Raw genomic sequence first — 16,948 nt, forward strand, 5'->3', positions numbered from 1 at the left:
ATTAATTGGTCTTTTCTCTCAATCTAATTAAAGTATTTACCCAGCATAAATCCCTCTTTACCTGCAATTGCTAAATCCTGCTTTAGCCTGTCAAGTTTTAGGAGAGGCCAGAAGACAGTCAGATCTCACATTTGGAGAGCGAGAAGATTTGGCTCACTGGCCTTCATGTTGGAGAGTATCATTTTTGACCACTAAACTCTTCAAACATTATCTGCTTATTCTTGTCCCCCAATTCCCCAGCAACTTTCAGTGAATGAGTTGGAAAGCTGGGTTACCCTCTTCTAAAATAGGAAGGGCCTCAGGGGTGCCCTTCTATGCCTGAGGGCAATGGAAGCATGTCTCCTGCACTCAAGTGCTGGGTGTGGTCCACACTGTAATTACTTGATTGATTTCTGAACTATCACCACATTTGATCTCCCTTTACCTGGTCTCAGGAGTGAGGTAATGCACGCAACTTAGACAGAAACACTCGAACGCAATACGCTTCTCCATGACAGCTAGCCTGTCACATCAGAAAATCTTGATCTTCATGATGCAAAAACAAATCTATCTTCTAGAAAATGTCTAGTCTTTCTCTATTTGTCAGTTCATACCATTTCCTCACTCTAATAGCTGGCCTCAGATCTGGACTAAAGTTGAGGGAAGGTGAATGCCTCTAACTCCTTAAATCAAACAACCACATCTTTCCATGGGAGATAGTAGGTGCTTAGGAGCCAAGCAGAAGTAGGTTGGAACCCTCCCTCTGGCACCTGCTAACTATGGGAGCTGAGGTTAGTTACCTAACCCCTCTCAGACTCAGTTTTCTCATCTGTAAAGTGAGAAAACTAGGTTTTTAAGTAGGTTTAAATAAGATACTTCAGGTAAAAAAAACTTACCCCAATCCTCAATAAATGTTAGGTATTACTATTATTACCATTTTTGTCCCATTAATCCCATCACAAACTGTAGCTTTTGTTATTAAACTTGTCCCATATCTCCAGGCCCTTTCTGCTTCAGTGAATTTTGGCCTGATTCCCAACTGCCCAAACCTGCTTTCTCTGGGCACCAAAGCCTACTTTGCCTACCCACATGGCAGGTCAGGTGTGAGAGGAATGAATGCTTCCTGGAAGCAGCTCTCAACAAGGACAGACAGGAGTTGGTATAAAAATACCTCAGCTCCCTCACTCCTAGGGTAGGATAAATTTCCAGGGTATGTTCTATCTATACTGACTCTCAGAAATGCCCCAGTGGGATTAAGCTCCAAAGGCCCAAGTCAGTAACTAACTAGCTTAGTGACCCACACTTCGTTGCTGCCTTCCCTTCCCTGTCTCTCTTCCCCATTTCCCTCCTAGTATTTCATTCACCTCCCAAACCAACCACTTACACTGAATCCTCATCTCAGGCAGGAACAGCTTCTAAGGGAATACAACCTAAGACACAAACAAATGGCACCAAAAAGGACAGAGCTATGTTGTGCTATGTGTGATTTTGGAAATCTCACAGTTACTGAGTCAGAGTGACAATTTCAAGGGTGGCAGGGATGGGAGGTTGGCAAACACTGGGACCTGCCATCTGAAGATTTGGGTTGGACCAGCTCTGCCATTTGCTAGCTGATAAAAATTGGCAACTTGTGTGACTGTTATCAATTTATCCTGGTCTGTTTAATACAAAGATACAATGGCTGCTCTACTGCAAATTGTGTTGTGAGGACCCAATAAGAAAATAATCTTAAAACTACTACAACTGTGCCTTACTCAGTAAGTATTTATGGGCATTAAACGAAGAAGTGCATGACTTGTATGAAAGAATGATATGTAAAAATTCCAAATGATACCAAAAAATGAGGTCTTCTGATATACTCATGTGAAAGAAAACTAACAGCAACTGCCCTTGCTCTGCACCCAGTTCCTACTCATCATCATCTGTTCTCTAAAGAAAAAGAAACCACTATGTCTTCTCAGCAAGGGCCAGGGCCAACACCAGCTCCATCACACTACATCAGATTATAATGGTAAATTCTACTCACTCCGGACCCCCAAAATTTAAATGTTTGACACCTTATAGAAAAACTCCTTGACCATTTGTCTGAAGCTACTGGTTTTTATTTGGATGCTTAGTATTATGAAACAGGTAATCAGCATGAATTTTTTTTCCAAACTTCAGGTGTAAGATGTATCACAATTTTTCATGGTCCATGGGAGAGTGGAGACTCCATGGACTGTATCCATCTCTCCGGCCAATTTAGCAGCAGTGACATTTTGGAGGTTGCCAAGGTTAAAGCACTGGGTGTTCTGTCCCTCAGCATCTATGAGACCTTTTCAAAGATGCTGCTACTTTCCAAAGCATCGTGTTAAAGCAGGACTCAAGTGCTTACCTTTAGAGAACCCACCCTCTTCTTTCAGGCTTTCTTCTCTTTGAACAATCCGAATTGTTGCATTCTCTCTTGGGCAAGAGAATCCCTTCAATCTGACAAATCCATGACTATCTTCTTGACACCTAAAAATGGAAATACCTCTCTTTGTTAGCAATGAACAAAACAGCAAAAAAACAAGAGTGTTCATTTTTCCACTAGAAAATCTTTTCCTGTGTACATAGTTTTGCTCATTACATCATCACCTCCAAATAGTGATGGTGGACAGGGTGGAGACAGATGCTGATGTTTGCTGGAAAGAATTAAGCCATAGGAAGCAAAATAAACTGAGAGGCATTTGTGTTTCCCCAACTTATTTCCTCAACTTACTTAGTATTGGGGTACCGAACATGGCTCATGGTCACAACAAGACTCTGGTTATGATAAGCAAAAGAGGATATCACTGAAGGGACATTAAGGATGCAAAATTGTCAAAAGGCCAGAAGACCCAACTTAGAAAGTGAACAACACACAGAGAAATCTAAAGACTTGGCAACTGGAGCCACAACAAACATCTTGCAACAAGAACTGTCAGGTCCATACAATGTCCCATTGATGTTACAATGACTTCCAAGCCTCCCACATCTTCGCATCTCTCCCTCAGAGCCAAAGTTCCCAGAAAAATGGAGTAATTGGCCAGGTCATTTGTCTTCCTTTGACTGCAGTGCCACAGAGAAAGGGAAGCAGTCTCCTCCAAGATAGATTATCCACAAGGAAAGATTTCCCCCAAATGGTGAGGAAGGGGACCAATGTAAAAGGGGAGATTAAATAATGAGGGACAAAATTCCATCATTGACACGCACCAATTATTAATCTTTAGTAGGTCTCTTCTTTTCTAGGTCTGTTTCATCATCTGTAAATGAGAGTGTTGGTCTCAATAACATTTGATTCCTTCCAGCCCTCAAAGATTCTATCACCTGCTCCCCACTTCTTCCTCGGATAGTTATATCTCTGGGGGTCAGCATTAGAGACAGCTTAGAGATGGGTAGCATCTAACCAGGGGTGAGAACACAACAAATGTTTAGTGGAATTAAGTTCATCATAAAGAAAAAATTGGTCTGATATTCCACTGACCTGTCTCCCTGTTTACCTATATGGTCCCCAAAACCACCATTTATTTTATTCAATCACAAGGGGAAAGTGCTTCATTTCCTTCTTCCTGCCAAATGGCTTTCTCCATGCTGATTCTGCTCTTGGGTCTCTTTTAGACCCAAAACATTTGTTTCTCTGGACTGAAGGAATCTTCCTGAGCTTTTCTCCAAATCTTCCACTTCACGGCCTTATGCACTTGAATTAACCATCTAACCAAATCTAGAAAGCTCATAATTTATTTATTAAACTACAATTTAATTGTTCCCAGTTGCCCATGTACTTTCTCCTTTGAAGAGCTAAATTGATTGTTTTTAAAAATCAATCATTTCAGCTATTTTAGGCTTTTATTCTCTGAAGCATGTCTTTCTGTTTTTGTTTTGGGTTTTTTAAATTCCTTTTTCATTCTGGATTAAAAATTGTTTTACCACCCTTTTTCCCAACCATCACCAATGACTAAAAATAACCAACTTTGATTCTTTCTGTCCGTTATTTTTAGAGAGACCTTCAAAGAATACTCTGTATTCATTTCTCTTCTGTGCAGACCTCTCCAGCTCCCCTATCATTTCCGTTTAGCAAACAGGACAATTGGTCTGAAATGATTTGTTTCTCTCTCTCAGATCTTTACACAACTCTCCTTGCTTTCTCCAGTGTATTATGCACATACTATTTTTGTTAGGTTCCACATTCTTCTCTTTTTCAGAAGGCCTGCGGTTCTTTGAGCTTTAATTATGGTGTCTTAAAAGATTCTTCAGCTGCTTTCATGCTCGTGAATTTTATACTTCCTCTTATTGCACCTTATTCACCAGATTTCTTAATTCTCCAAAATTTACTTTCTTGAAATCTAATACCTTTGTACAGCCTCATTGTTGGAACCTACGTCTCCTTATTCTCAATGTGAGTCATCTGTGGACATGGAAAACCTTTTGCCCGCCAGACTGCTATCTTCGAATAACAATGTTTTACGTCTCCTTCCACCCCACTGCAAAAAGCTACATATAGGGCTTCCCTGGTGCTGAGCCTGCGCGTCCGGAGCCTGTGCTCCGCAACGGGAGAGGCCACAACAGTGAGAGGCCCGCGTACCGCAAAAAAAAAAAAAAAAAAAAAAGCTACATATATTATTATTTCTCCCCAGCAATTTAGAATCTCCAAACCTAATCAAAATTCTAACATATCATTAAATCAAAATCTTTTATTTATGACCAAAATGCTATAATAATTCTCAGGCTTCCATTTATCTCTCAATTCGGTAAACACCTTTGTTAGAAGGATCAGGCCAGAATTACCTAGCACAGTGCCAGACTTTGTTTTCAACCATCAGTGATCAATTTCTTAGAGATGCATCTAATCTAGAAAGAAATAAATATTGTCTATGATCTCAATATCTGAATCAATTGAAAAGAATTACAAAGAAAGCTAAGGTTCTGGAGAAGTTGGAAATATACATATTAAATGTAAGAGCATCTACCTTTTTAAAAGCAAGTTACACACATATATATGGAATCTAAAACAAAAAATGGTTCTGAAAAACCTAGGGGCAGGACAGGAATAAAGACGCAGACGTAGAGAATGGACTTGAGGACACAGGGAGGGGGAAGGGTAAGCTGGGACGAAGTGAGTGACATGGACATATATACACTACCAAATGTAAAATAGATAGCTAGTGGGAAGCAGCCGCATAGCACAGGGAGATCAGCTCGGTGATTTATGACCACCTAGAGGGGTGGGATAGGGAGGGTGGGAGGGAGACACAAGAGGGAGGAGATATGGGGATATATGTATATATATAGCTGATTCACTGTTATAAAGCAGAAACTAACACACCATTGCAAAGCAATTATACTCCAATAAAGATGTTTTTTAAAAAAAGCAAGATACAGATAAATACAGAATTTGAACATGGAAGAATGAAAGTTAAAACCATTTCCTGGAACCAAATTAGTTCTTGGAATTCTTTTGGCTCAAATGTAAGGTTATTATCATAAAAGTCATCACTTACTGCAACCCTGTACTGACTTCAAAGTGAAGTATCAACAAAGATGATCACTCTTAAACATGAGAAAGAATATCTTGATGGAGGCAAATAACATATGAATTCTGGTTCATTTGAGCAGAAAGAGAACCAGTAATTGAAGAAAAAGGATTTAACCAAAAGGATTTGAGCCCATTTGATTAAAAGTATTTTTAAAAGTCTCACATATGCATCCCTGAATATTAGAGTTTCTGAGGTTTATCCATCACTAGTCATTTTCCAATTAACTGTACATCCTAATAGCCCCTGATCTTAGTTCAATGTCTTCAGTGACTGATAATTTTGTGTCTTTTCAGAACAAATATTTAAAGCCGAAGTCTTAGGATTGTGATTACAATCATTTTGTGGGTTTGGGTTTGCAATCCTGATTATTCAGAGAGTGTTTATTTCTTCTGGGTCATCATTTCGGCATCAGGTAGCTTCTACCAGGTAAACTGGGTGCAGCACTGTAGATGTACTGGCTGGGATTTTCTCAAAAAAGGAAAATTCAATATCATAATAGTTCAGTTAATTTCTCTCTTTAACAAAAGTTATAAAAACATGTGAAATAATTATTAACTGTGACATTTGCATCCATATATTTAAAATGTTACACACATGATTTAGCAATAAAAATGAAAAAAACTGCAAAAAATACAGCATGGAAAAATCTTAAATAATGTTGAACCAAACAAACACAAAATGAGGAACATTCTATTTAAAAAAGAGTAGGGAAATGCATGTATTACAAAAGTTATTATTATATAAAAAAAGGAAGAAAGGGTGAGGAATTCTCCAGGATTAGAGGAAACTAAAGACATGACAATTAAATGCAATAATTGATCCTAAACCGGGTCCCATACTAAAGAGAAACCTTCACTGAAAGGGGAAAATAGCTATAAAAGGTTATTTCATAAAATTGCATTATGGGAAGTAGATTGCACTGTATCAATATAAATTTATATATTTATCACTATACTATGGTGACATAAGAAAATATCCTTATTCTTAGGAAATATACACTGAAGTGTTTATGGATAAAGTTCCATGATGTATATAACTTACTCTCAAATGGTTCAGAAAAATTATGTGCATATGAGGAGAAAGAGCACACATAAATAATAAACCAAATGAGGTAAAATGTAAACGGTAGGTAAATCTGGACAAAAGGTAAATGGGAGTTCTTTGCACAATTTTATTTTTGTAATTTTAAGACAATTTTAAATTGTTTCCATATAAAGTTTCTAAATGATATACAATTAATCAAAATAAGCCAGATTGAACAGAATGCCTTCTAAGTGATTCCATTTATACGAAGCTGCACACCGGGCAAAATTAAACTATATTCTTTAAGCCTGCATAATTAGGTAGTAAAACTATAAAGATAAGCAAGGAAATAAATACTATAACAGGTATGGAGGTAGCATCATCCCATAATAGGGTACCACAATTAGGGTAGTGGTTACCTCTGGCAGGGAGGGAGGATACTACTTAGGGTAGGAACCTGCTGGGAATTTTGGAGTGCTAGTAACATTCTATCTCGCATCCTGAGTGAAGACTGAGTGAATATTTGCTTTATAATTACTATGCAGAATATTTACATTTTATGAGTTTCTCTGTGCCTGTTTTCTCAAGGAAGAAAGGAAGAGAAAGAGGGAGGGGGAGAGGAGAGGAAAGAGAGTTAGGAGACAGATGAGAGGGAGTGAGAGAGGAAAGATACCAATGTACCATTTATTATCTGCCTTTATACTCTTATTGATGAGTGATTTGCACTACTCTAGTCATCCTTGTTAAAATAAGAAGAAAATAGCTACTTAACCTTATTTTAGAGCAGAAGCCCACTATTGCTTCCAGGTTCCTGACTTAGCACAAGCCTGAGCTTTAGAGCTGTCATGTATCAGGTATAACTAGATGTGGTGCAGGTAACCACAGAAAGAGATAATTAACAGAAGCAAGATCTGTAAGGTCCAGTTGCAGACTTGGAGAACACCCAGGGCAACAGGTAGACAGCAGTGTCAATAGGATAAGAGAAGAAACCAACAATAACCATTGTCAGCCCTCCTACATCTTAACCCTTTTAATCCTCTCCCAGTGACATACGACTTGGCATATAAGTGAAGGAGCATTGTATGGCTGCATAGGCTGAGAACCCATCCATGAGGCTGTGTAATCACCTGCTAGCCTCAGCTCTACCCCTGTCTCCCATACCCGCAGGCTCTGAAAAAATGATGTTTGTCAGTACCTGAAGCAGGCTGTCCTGCTTTCTGCATCTACTTCACAAGTGGCCCCTTCCCCACTCCGTGCCTAACCACTGCACATCCTTCAGGTCTCAGCTGAAAGTTTACTTCTTGGAGAAGCCTCTTTTAATTCCCCAATCTAAATCAAGTCTCCTTGTAGTACTCTCTCATGGCATTCCATCCTTTTCCTTCATAGCATTTATCATACTTTACAATTATATATGCATTTGTGAAACTATTTACTTTCCCACCAGCTTGGAGTTCCTGATAGCAGTATAATATCTATTTGATACCAGCTGTTTTCCCAGTTTCTAGCACAGTATTGGGAACATAGCACTCAAATGTATTTGCTTATTCACGAATGAATGAATGATTTGTCAACCAGCCCCTCTAAAAATTTCTACTCTCTCTCCCAACCGGTAGAAACATGAGAGAAAAAAATGGTTAAATAAATCATCACATATAGAAAACAAACTAGTGGCTACCAGCGGGAAGAAAGAAGGGGGAGGGGCAAGATATGGGTATGGAATTAAGAGACGCAAACTACTATGTATAAAATAGATAAGCAACAAGGATATATTGAACAGCATGGGGAAATATAGCCATCATTCTGTAATAACTTTAAATGGAGCATAACCTAGAAAATATTGAATCACTCTGATATATACCTGAAACTAATATATTATAAATCAAATATACTTAAATTTAAAAAAAAATAATATCATCATAAACCCTCCCATAACCATAAAAGATTTTCTATAACATTGGCAGATTCTAAGGAGATCATGTCTGTGAAAGTACTTTATATACAGACATCATTTTTTTTTTCGGAATGTTTGGAGTTCGTATAGGAGACTGACTCATTTTTCCATCTCTTGGTAATGCTTATCATGAATCCAAACACATACTGGATGCACAACTAATCTTTGTCATATGCGTGAAAATCTGGTTTCATAAAGTGATTACACTTCTTAAAGAATATTTTAATACATCTGTGAACAAAAAAGCAGTTATATGGAGAAAGTGAAGCAGGGAAAATACCTAAACAAAACATAGTTCACTAATTGTTCCCCTTTAAGAATTACTAAAGAACATACATCTCCAGCTGTTAAATGCCATTATTAGAGGAAATAGCAAGGACAGTGAGAAGTAACTAGTCTTAGATTCAGGAGACCAGGGTTTAACTGATGACTAAGTTCCTTTTCACCTAACCTCCCAACTTTTTATTTCCTCACTATAAGTTGAGGCCACTGGAGTTGATTTCTTTGGTTCATTATTTAGCTGTTAGAAAGCTTTGTGAGATCAATACATTCTTCAAAGTTTGTTAAAACATAAGATTAAAATATTCTCACCAAGAATTGGCTTTCCTTTTAAAAAGATTAAAGTTAAGAATCATTTCTTCGATGTTTGGATGAGAAATCTCCCACTGTCCATGAGAAGTTTATGTTCACTCTTAGAAAAATTCTACAGAAAATTTTCTAATGATTTTGCAAAATTGGATATACAGGACTCATCACTGGGGCAAACTGATACAGCATGGTTAACTTACAATTCAGGCATCAGTCTTGTGACACTGACATACACACATAAAGGAATTCAACTGTACAATAACAACATATAGAAGAAACTGGACTGTTTCTGAAAACAGCTGTCTGACTGGCTCAGCATATAGAACTAATTGAAGAAAGAGGTTCAAAAAACCAAGTGAGGGATTATATTTTAATTTGTGCAAATGCATATAGAAACCATGAAATTAATCTGTTCTGCATTTGGGTGGTGCCTAACTCCCTAAAATTTTAAGTAATATATGACCAACATTTCTTTAAACTATACAAATACAACAACAGCTGGATTATAATGTTCTGTTTACTGGCTAGTTTTGGAAATATTTCCTGCCTTAAGTTTAAAGTAATAATTATGGATTTTTCTTAAGATACAATCTACCCTAAGTTTGTTTTCTACATCTGTAACTCTATTTCTGTTTTGTAGATAAGTTCAATTGTGTCCCCCCCCCACTTATTTTTAGATTCCACATATAAGTGATATCATAAGATAATTGTCTTTCTCTGACTTATTTCACTCAGTATGAAAATCTCTAGGTCCATCCATGTTGCTGCAAAAGACATTACTTTGTTCTTTTTTATGGCTGAGTAATATTCCATTGTATATAGGTACCACATCTTCTTTATCCATTCCTCCAATAAGAAAAAAAAAAAGATACAATCTACCCTACAAGGAAGGGTGACATATTTGTTCTGGTCCTAAAAATACCCCCATGTGCAGTCAAGCCAAACAGTAGAGTGCTAGTTAACAACTATACTCCAATAAAAATTAATTTTAAAAAGCATTTTTGACCTTCCATCTTTATTGTGAGGGGCGGCTGTCCTCTGCATTAGGGACCCTAGAAACCAATATGTTTTACACAGGAATGGTCCTCTTGGGCACCACTTAATATTGAAAAGCAGTTTAGAGGAACATCTCATTAAGGTTTTATACTTGTGAATTTCTAATGTGGAGCATTCTGAGGTTGATAAGAAACCTTTAGCCAATGAGATGCAATTCAGAATCCAAAATGAGAAAGAAAAAATTTTTGCAGAGAACTGGTGTGTCTACAATTGTTTGTCTGCCCAAGGCGGATCCACAGAATTTGAGCTGTTCTTCCCTCCTACATACTCACCCCACACTCATTCCCAAACTCAGAACCCAGGGGGCCAAATCCCACCACGCCTGAAAGAAACTGAGTCCCAGGATGTTTGCCAGTATAAAGCCTTGATCCAAGTGTTGTCCTTCTGCAAGCCTAATTCTTAATAAATATCCCTTTAACACTTGTAATTTGTAAAACATCGGGCTAGACTTGAGGCTTGAGGAATAGGCAAACATCTGTGTGTGTGTGTGTGTGTGTGTGTGTGTGTGTGTCTTAGTTCCTTGACCACTGCTGGCTCACAAACTTAATTAAAGTTTAAAACACTTATTTGTTAGAAGTAAAACATATATTGTCTGATTTGAATCATTTAAGAGATGTTTTCAAGATTCAATGTGAAAGATCAAAAAGGCAGATTAAAAAGATTCCACCTGAAAAAGAAAAATCATACTCTTCTTAAAAGAATTCCAAAATACATTAGCCCCTAGTTACAGCACAGCCAGGGATTTCAAAGGTTCAGATGCACTGCGGGCCAAACCATGTTCACCTAGTGGACTGTCTCTATAGAGTGATTGTCTCCTGTTGTCTCACGGCCACAAATCTCATCTCCCAACTCCGGTATTTTAAAGGCGGTTCCAAGGGGCACCATCCTTTAAAAAGCAGTGTGTCCAGTGGCCAAGTATTGAGGTCAGCCCTCTAGAATGACACTCTGTGTCACCACGGGAGCTTGCTTAATCTCACAGTGTCTCAGTTTTCCAATGGATAAAGTGACTATTATAATAACCATTTTATTCTCTCAGGGATACTGTAAAGGCAGTTTTAAATTCTCATAGCAAGTCTTATCATTATGCCAAATGAGGCATCTTCTGATTTCAGTCATATCTTTTCCTTTTTTTTAAGTTTTTAATTTTTTATTTATTTATTTATTTTTGGCTGCGTTGGGTCTTCGTTGCTGTGCGCGGGCTTTCTCTAGTTGCAGCGAGGGGGGGCTGCTCTTCATTGCGGTGAACGGGGCTTCTCACTGCGGTGGCTTCTCTTGTTGTGGAGCATGGGCTCTAGGTGCACGGGCTTCAGTAGTTGTGGCACTCAGGCTCTGTAGTTGTGGCTCACGGGCTCTAGAGTGCAGGCTAAGTTGTTGTGGCGCACGGGCTTAGTTGCTCCACAGCATGTGAGGTCTTCCTGGACCAGGGCTCGAACCCGTGTCTCCTGCATTGGCAGGCAGGTTCTTAACCTGTGCCACCAGGGAAGTACAGTCATATCTTTTCCAAATATATAAACACGTGGTCCATTTATCAGCTAATAATAATAATAGCTTAATAATAACAACAAGCCTCTAATATGTCAAGCAATAAACTAGGTATTTTTAGACACCATTTTATTTAATCCTCACGACCCTTCTAGTTAAAGTCAGTATCATTACTACCCATTTTTTTTTTTTTTTTTTTTTTTTTTGTGTGTGTGGTACGCGGGCCTCTCACTGTTGTGGCCTCTCCCGTTGTGGAGCGCAGGCTCCGGACGCACAGGCTCCGCGGCATGTGGGATCTTCCCAGACCGGGGCACGAACCCGTGTCCCCTGCATCGGCAGGCGGACTCTCAACCACTGCGCCACCAGGGAAGCCCACTACCCATTTTTTATATGCGAGGAATCTGAGATTGGAAGATGTCAAGAGACTTTCTCAAGACCATACAACTAATCATGGTGTAAACAAAATGCAAACCCAGATCTCTCTATAGGATTCAAATTATAGTGTTATTTCCACTAGGTCAGAATTATTGTTTCCAATGAAATTATAATTTCTGAAGCACTTCTATAAAAGTTCCAAAAGATAAAAATTACTGGGTTATCATGATATTTATGATCGAAAATAATAAAATCAGTAGTATATTTGGTAAATGTGGCTAAGTGCATAGAGTCAGTAATTACGAAGTACCAAAAAAAAAGCTGATTAAGCTCATCAAATAAATCAATTCAGTCAGGCAAATTTGACACTTTTATTAAGAAAATCAGTCAAATTGTTTATGCTTTTTACCGAATTTTCTATTTCCCTGTGAGTTACACGAGTGGGTAGAATATACTCACAAACAGGCTAAGATCTTTTCTGTTCTCAAAGGCAGTCATATAATGGGGGGCATGGGGTCAGGGGAAGGTCTGGAGACTATTTTTAGCATTTCAAAGAGTCTAACAGATATCATATATGTCTACTAGATAAGGGAGAACAGTCTAACTAAATAATCACATTCTTAAGTTGTTTTTTTTTTTTTTTTTTTTTTTTTGCGGTACGTGGGCCTCTCACTGTTGTGGCCTCTCCCGTTGCGGAGCACAGGCTCCGGACGCGCAGGCCTAGCGGCCATGGCTCACGGGCTTAGTTGCTCCGCGGCATGTGGGATCTTCCCGGACCAGGGCACGAACCCGTGTCTCCTGCATCGGCAGGCGGATTCTCAACCACTGCGCCACCAGGAAGCCCCACATTCTTAAGTTTTTGACCAAAATTACTTCAGCTCAATGCAATAATACTCATGATCTCATCCTGATCAGAAATACTGATTGGGAGTTGCATGTGTCTTTGGTTAATAAAAAAGTGTCAAAAAACATAATGATTACTTAATGTCATAAAGGTATATGTGCCAAGATGTTTATGCTTATTACAGTACTATAGTTATGGTATTGAAAGGGGTGGGAGCTGGAAACTAGATGCTCAACCATAAAGGAATAACTAAGTAAACTATAGCTTGTTCATACAACAGAATACTATATAACTATAAATAGGCCAGGCCAGGCATCACTTCAAGAAATGTTATAGAAAAAAATACAGAAAAATATAGAATAAAATAAGCAGGTCACAGAACAGCACTTATTACATGGATACCACATGACTTATGCTCTCACTTAGGTTAAGAAGATATGGATAGAGATATGTATTACATGGATAGCGATATGCATATTCTCTATGGACTCAACACATTAATAGAAAAGTGTAAAATTGCTTTAATAGAAAAGGAAGTGGAGAGAAGTAACCTGAACTGGTAACAGCAGTAATTTCCAGGAAGGGGAAGAAAATAGCGACAGATAAACAGGGTCTTTCACTTTCTACTCTAAACCTTTATATGCCTTGAATTTGGACAATGAGCGTCAATTGTGTTGTAATTTTTTTTAATTCATTAATAAACGCAAGGGGATCCTTTTGTTTGGTAAACCTTTCCAAACAAGGACTCCATATGGAAACAAAAAAGGAAATGAGTCCATGGTAGTGAAAACTAGATGACCTACTAGTGCAGAAATACCCTTCCAGCGCACACACATAACACACACACCCACTCTACCAGGGAGAGATCGGGAGTGAAGCATTTACAAAGAAAGCTCTGTTTCCCATTGCCAGAAATCTCATTGCCATGCAATGACTCTTCTCTGCAACCTTGAAAATACTGCAAGCTGGTAGCTAAGCATAGCAAACAAGGGGGACGACCAACACGAAGACACTTCAGGATCGCTGGCACCTTCCCGAGACTTGTCCTGCTCCCAACTGGACACAGGTGTGCCTGAGAGGGAAGCTGCCGTGTAAGCCCACCCTGTGAGAGGCAGGACCAGCCTCGCCATTCCCCCTAAAGTAAACATGCACCGGACCTGCTCCATCAGCCGTGACAACGAGGGACTTGCCATCTGCCCAGCTCCAGCTCTGGCACAACAGCTCAGCCCATAATAAGAGACTTGGTGTGTGCCAGGAGTACCCCTAAAGCTCTGCTAAACATTGAGACTCTCTAAAAGATAAGAAACGGACTTCACAAGGCCTTGGAAATATGCACCTCTTAGGATATTCCAGTGTGACTATTTCAGAGTGAGTTCAAAGTAGGTCTCGACTGCACTGAGACTGATCAGGAGAAAAGAGGGGGGGCTTGTCAGGACCTCTTCTCACACCTGTTTCACATTCAATCCAAATCTTTTATTCCAAGTTTCTTAGTTTGCCTCAGACGGGCCTAACCACCACGTACTTTTGTGCTCTCTCGGCCTGGACTTTGCCAGGAACTAAACAAGTATGAGTCTCTGCCAACGCCAAGGTATTCGGTGGAAGGGGCAGACACCATCAGATAAAGGCCATGGAGGGCGTGGGGAGAGACGAACTGAGTAAGGAGGAAAGAAGAGAACTTGCAGCACAACTTCTGGACAGTTTTGCTGAGAGCCACCCCTCCCTGCTTGTGGTTAGGATGCTATGGTATGGGAGACGGTCTCTTCCCCCTCTCTGGTAAGGCTGCGGTAATGAGGCCGGAGCCGTGGTTGTTACAGGGAGCAGGTAAGCCTGTGTGGCAGTTAAAGAGCCAGACTTGCCAAGGTCAGCGCAAGCAGGTGTGGTCCGAGCCAAAGGAGACAGCAGTCAAGTGGGGCTTTTCCAAGTGACAGGAGGAAAACCGAAACAAAACCTGCAAGAAGGGCTTCCCTGGTGGTTCAGTGGTTGAGAATCCACCTGCCGATGCAGGGGACACGGGTTCGTGCCCCGGTCCGGGAAGATCCCACATGCCGCGGAGCGGCTGGGCCCGTGACCCATGGCTGCTGAGCCTGTGCGTCCGGAGCCTGTGCTCCGCAACGGGAGAGGACACAAAAGTGAGAGGACCGCGTACCAAAAAAGAAAAAGAAAAAAAAAACCTTCAAGAAAGAAAGAATGAAGGAGGGTGGAGCATCTTAAAAGCTATAAATCCAAAGACTTATCAGGTCCTTATTTGTACTGTCAGTGGTGCCTCTTCAGCATCTTCACCTTCAATACCATGAAAGAGCCTTTTAGAAGATTTGAACAAGGCACAGAGGGAGCCCTGCCCGGGCAGGAGCGTGTGCGCCCCTCCTCCCGCACTTGTCTCCGACCCCAGCTCCACCTCCAGGACAGGTGAGCAAGCCCTGACTCTCCAACGATTCCCAGAGTTTGGAACTGAGCCAGTGAACACGCTCTCAGGAGCAGGTTCAGCTCAACAAGGAAGGGGAGCCTCAGATGCTTTCAGAAAGGGGGAGAAAATGACTATGGTGGCTCACCAGTCCTCTTCTTGGATCTGCATCAATGAGAGGACATGCATTACCAGGGAACAACTTAACTCTTTATTGAAGACCTATAGCATCTTTTATAGGAACCATAAAAATCTGCATATTTTATATGGACAGACTGACGATGGTAAACTAATTGTTGAAGGAATGCTGGACATTTTCTGGGGAGTAAAGCAGCCTATACAACTGAAAATACAAGATGAGAAGCAAATCCCTTCTTTCACTGTGCTGAAGTCACCAGATGTCTTTTCCAAAAGGGGAATGACACGCTGCGGAGAATTTGATGATCTTTACCGTATTCGTGATTTGGACAGGACTCAGATTCCAGTGTCTGGAGCAACAGATTCCCAGAAAGATTATTTATCTTACCACAGTAGCACTCTGAAGCTTCATGCAGATGAAGAGCCTGAATCCCCATTGCTCTATAGAACCATGAGTGAAGCAACCCTGGTGAGAAAAAGGATGAAGCCTCCAATGTTGGACAGAAAGGACAGACAGAATCATAGGGCCTCTATTAACAGACATTTTTATAACCATGAAACATCAATTTTCACTCCAGCCTTTGGATCAGAAACTAAGGGCAGAATAAACAGTAATATGAGAACTGAAGAAGTAATAAAGCAAATTCTCCAAAACTTTAAGATTGAAAATAGCACCCAGGATTTTGCACTTTACATTATTTTTGCAACAGGAGAGCAGAGACGGCTAAAGAAAACAGACATTCCGCTACTGCGTAGACTCCTACAGGCACCATCCAAAAAGAATGCTCGCATTTTCCTCAGGAAAAAGATGCAGAAGAAATCAGCAGTGATGTGACTCAGTATATTAACTTTCATTTTTCTCTCCTGGAATCCATCCTTCAAAGATTAAACGAAGAAGAGAAAAGAGAGATTCAAAGGACAATAACAAAATTCAGTACAGAAAAGGCTATCATACTGAAATGTCTTCGAAGTAAACAGGAAATAGAAAATTTATGATTAAAAAGTTGCCAACAAAAAAGTAGCAAGTACATGCAAGCACAGAGTTCTACTAGATGCAAAAAAAATTCAAATAAATTATTCAAGTGAGATGTTAACATCACTACTGTGGTAGTTTTTTTTTTTTTTTTTTTTTTTTGCGGTATGCGGGCCTCTCACTGTTGTGGCCTCTCCCGTTGCGGAGCACAGGCTCCGGACGCACAGGCCCAGCGGCCATGGCTCACGGGCTCAGTTGCTCCGCGGCATGTGGGATCTTCCCGGACCAGGGCACGAACCCGTGTCTCCTGCATCGGCAGGCGGATTCTCAACCACTGCGCCACCAGGGAAGCCCTGTGGTAGTTTTAAAATATATGTACGAAGTCTTTGATACTCCTCCTCTCAAGATATGGAGCTTAATCTTCCTCACCTTGCCAATGGGCTGGACTTAGTAACTCGCTTCTAAGGAACAGAGGAAAGCAGAAGTGCCAGGGTGTGGCTCTGGAGACTAGGTCATAAAAGTCGCTGTGGTGTCCTCCTTGCTTGTTCTCTTGGATTGCTGGCTCTCGGGGGAGCCAACTGTCACATCCAGAGTAGCCCTAGGG

At 40.2% G+C, this 16,948-nt stretch overlaps 1 pseudogene; it reads left to right on the forward strand.

The window, feature by feature from the left end:
• Positions 1 to 15,342: 15,342 nt before the first annotated feature.
• LOC131750447 (ras association domain-containing protein 6 pseudogene) lies at positions 15,343 to 16,367 on the forward strand (annotated as a pseudogene).
• Positions 16,368 to 16,948: the final 581 nt, after the last annotated feature.

Source organism: Kogia breviceps, chromosome 2 (genome assembly GCF_026419965.1).
Source record: "Kogia breviceps isolate mKogBre1 chromosome 2, mKogBre1 haplotype 1, whole genome shotgun sequence".
Lineage (NCBI taxonomy): Eukaryota > Metazoa > Chordata > Mammalia > Artiodactyla > Physeteridae > Kogia > Kogia breviceps.